Here is a 4,259-nt window from a genome sequence, read left to right on the forward strand (position 1 = left end):
CTGGAGAAGGTAGTGTCTGAGCTGAATGTTAAAGGAAGTTAGATAACCTGAGTCTGAAGTTGAGGATTAGTCCCAGATATTGGGGATAGTCAATACAAAAGCACAGAGCTGAGAAATGTAGTATTTTGTGTGAGACACCCTAAGTAGGCCTGTATGGTTGGAACATACAATGAATTGAGATGAATACTATATCAAAAGACTGGACAGGAAGGACATGGCCAAGTTGTCTTACATACCGAACAGCAAAATTCATTTATGATACAAGAGGTAAAGCCCTTAGAGATAATTAAGTGGGGACTGGGGGGACCTGTTCTATGTTAAAATAATTTTGACAGTTGTGTGGAGATAGATTAGAATAAGAAGAGAGTTGAGGAAGGGTGCTTATTAAAATTGTCTAGGTCAGAGATGGTAAGGTAATTAAAGAAAACACTAGCTATATGAGTATTGTGAAGGGAATGCATGTGAGAATTGTGCAGAAATATATTGTAAGATGTGGCAACCTATTGGTTCTGTTGGGTGAATGAGAAAAGGAAGTCAAGAAAGTCATTGTTTGTTCTGATGTTGGGTGACTGGAAGTCAACATTAATGCTATTTAAAAGGAGTCTAAATCTGAAGAGCACAGTCAGGTTCACACACACCTGGGCAGTATGGTGCTCAGGACAATGGTGGCAGTGGCAGCAGTGTCGGTGGCAGAGGGGGATAGTCTGGGAGGGGACTCATGGCTGAACCAGGTGGGTGCCCAGTGGCTTTGGTGGAACAAGATTTGTTTGGAAGAGCAAAAGGTCTGGAATATCAAGGGAACTAATGAAAAGAAATGCAGGGGAAGGTGGCTTAGCCATTCCAGATCTTAAATTGTATTATAAAGAAGTAATCATCAAAACTGCTTGGTACTGGCTAAGAAATAGAGTGGTGGATCAGTGGAATAGGTTAAATATGCAAGACACAGTAGTCAATGACTATAGTAATCTATTATTTGATAAACCCAAAGACTCCAGCTTCTGGGATAAGAACTCACTCTTTGACCAAAACTGCTGGGAAGAGTGTGACAGAAACTAGGCATAGATCAAAATCTCACACCATATGCCAAAATAAAGTCAAAATGGGTTCATTGTCTAGATATAAAGGCTGATACTATAAGCAAACTGGGAAAGCAAGAAATAGTTCACCTGTCATATTTATGGAGAAGAGAAGAATTCATTATCAGACAGGAGATATAGAACATTACAAAATGCAAAATGGATAACTTTGATTAGAAGGAAAGCAGAAAATTGGGAAAGAAATTTTACAACCAGTCTCTCTGATAAGGGCCTAATTTATAAAATATATAGAGAACTAAGTCAAATTTATGAGAAAAGAAGTCATTCCCCAATAAATAAGGAGATAAAGGTATCTTGACATTATAGTTGGCTTTGGCTCAAAAAAACACAAGGTAAAATTATCTTTGCAAATGATCCAGATGCTGATAGACTTCAATAGCAGAAAAGCAAGAAAGTGGTGAATGGAAAGTGTTTTCTGGAAATGAGATGGGGACTCTTTTAAGTTGGTGGCTCTTTACCAGTTCGAAAGAAAAGAATCAAGATCGAAATGCTCTTTAAAAAAATATACATTTTATCCAGCACAGCTTCTTCAAAGATTTTGAGGGCCATTGCCTTAAAGAAAGGTTTTCATTTTGAGGAAACACTAACTGGCTTTAAGTGGATGGGAAATCAAGCCAAGCAACTAATTGACCAGGGGGAAAATGTTCTAGTTGCATTTGAAGAAGTTATACAATACATGTGCCATCCTTTTGTTTTGGACAAAGACAGTGTCAGCACTGCTGTTGTAAGTACAGAATTTTCTAGTTTTCTAGCAACTAAGAATTTGTCTTTGTCACAGCAAGTAAAAGTCATCTATGTTGAATGTGGCTATCATATTACCAAGGCTTCATATTTTATTTGCCACCACCAAAATATCAAAAAACTATTTGAAAACCTTAGAAATTACGGAAAAATAACTTACTCAAAGACTTGTGGCACATTTGAAGTTTCTAGAGTTAGGGATCTTACTGAGGGCTATGAAAGCAGCCAACCTGACAAAAAAGCCATTCTTCCTACAAGTGGAAGCAGTCAAATGATTACTTTTATTTTTGCAAATGGAGGAGTGGCAAGTAATAGGACCAGTGGAACAGAGCTCCAAATCAAATATTATGCTGAACTCTGTGTGCCTCCTGGAAAATGACCATGCACAGCTAAAGAAAGAACTAGATGATTTTGACAGTGCCATTGAAGAATACTTCTTTCATCTAGTAAAATGAAGTTATAGCCAAGTCAGAGTAGAATATTACTACACTAATCATAATTATACTTAATTTGCAGTTATGTTGAACTTATAAATCAATATTTTTCGAGACCAAATAATACAAATTGTGACTAAGATGTTCACAGTTTTTTTTTTACCAATAGATACATTTCCTATTGTCTCCAGTTTGATGTTTTCTTATAAATAGGAAAGAATCACTAGGTATAATAAAACATTAGTCTTTTCAAAACTTTGAAGTATGATATTATTAGAACTAAATATAAAGTTCTTTCTTTGGGCTTCAGATGATATTGCAGTTTAAATGGCTTAATTTGCATAGATGACTGTTTTCTTAATGATGTTGCCTTTCTCTTCTCCCTTTATCCCTCAGTCCTAGCTTAGTAGAAAATAACCAAAAGCATAGTTGTTTTCATTTTTAAAAGAGGGCAGTTCCTTCCTATTGTGTAAGATGGCAAACTTTAGTTACTATGTATGTTTAGGCTTACATATTAAGTATAATGCTACTTAAAATGTGAAAGGAAATAAATGGTTTTATTCACAATCAGGCGAACATTCTGTTTGGGGAGACATAATATAGTGAGGTCAAAGCTAAGTATATTCTTCAAAGAAAGTGCTTGAAAAGTAGTGATTAACTATCTTTGTTTCGAAGACACCATTGGATGTTGCATAGATTCAAAAACATATCAATATTTTTACATTCTTTTAAAATAAAATATACTATGTTTACTGTTTCTGTAGTTAAAAATAATGCTACTCAAGAAAAGGTGTGGCTTTGGGGGAAATATGAGTTTTGTTTAGGAAATATTGCTTTTGAGATGCTTACAAGATATCTAGTTTGAATGTAATAGGGTAGGTAGAGGAACAGGAATGGAGCCAGGAGAAAGAATAGTAATAAACATGTATATCTAGTACTAATTCTGCATGGAGAAAATAGCTGAATTTATGGGAACTGATGAGATCACAAATTGAGAAAATATAGTGGAATGAGAAAAGAAAGCCAAGAACAGAAAGTCTCAGGAAACACTTCTAGTTACTTGTAATGACATATTACTAGTGTTTAGAACAGTACCTGGCACATAGTAGGTGCTTACTAAAAATGTTTACTGATGGATTGATAGATGGATTGATTGAAGATTCAGCAAAAGAGACTGAGAAAAATCCCTCAGACAGGTAAGAGAAAAACCAAGAGAGAATTAAAAAAAAAATCACTATAGGAAAGAGTACCCAAAAGGAAAGAATTATCAACAGCATCAAATAATGCAGAGATTTCAAGAAGAATCAGAACCAAAGGAGGCCATTTAATTTTTGCAATTAATAAATAATTGATAAGTTTGTAAATAATAATTTCAGTTAAATAGCAGAGTTACAAGTCTAGCTGCAGGGGTTTAGTAGAGAGTGAGAAAAATGAAGATACTGATTGTAGACAGCTTTTTCAAGGAGTTTGACAATGATATAATAAGCATATTTCAAAGAATGGAGAAAAGTTGTACATGTTAATAGGGAGCTAAAAAGAAGCCAGTAAATAAGGAGAAATAAATGTTAATGAGCCAATAGAGATGATGGTGGGGGAAATTCACTAAGGAAGATGAGAGGGGGCAGGATGAAGTATACAAAAGTGTTTGGTACTGGCTAAGAAATAGGAAGGTAGATCCATGAAACAGAGTAGACATACAATTTACAGGAGCAAATAAACATAATAATCTTGTATTTGACAAGTGTAATGACTTAAGATTTTTGGATAAGAATTCATTATTTAATAAAAATTGCTGGGAAAACCTGCAGTATGGCAGAAACTGAGCATAGACCAATATCTCACTATTACCAAGATAAGGTCAAAATGGATACATGATCTATACATAAAGAAAGATTTTTGGAAGTAATACGGAACATATTACTTATCAGACTTATGCATAGGTGAACAATTAAGAATAAATAAGAGATAGAGAGCAAAATATGTGTAA

At 34.6% G+C, this 4,259-nt stretch overlaps 1 pseudogene; it reads left to right on the forward strand.

The window, feature by feature from the left end:
- The first annotated feature begins 647 nt into the window (after positions 1 to 647).
- LOC114023056 lies at positions 648 to 2,293 on the forward strand (annotated as a pseudogene).
- The last annotated feature ends 1,966 nt before the right edge of the window (positions 2,294 to 4,259 follow it).

Source organism: Vombatus ursinus, unplaced genomic scaffold (genome assembly GCF_900497805.2).
Source record: "Vombatus ursinus unplaced genomic scaffold, bare-nosed wombat genome assembly UNPS02014816.1, whole genome shotgun sequence".
Classification (NCBI taxonomy): Eukaryota; Metazoa; Chordata; class Mammalia; order Diprotodontia; family Vombatidae; genus Vombatus; species Vombatus ursinus.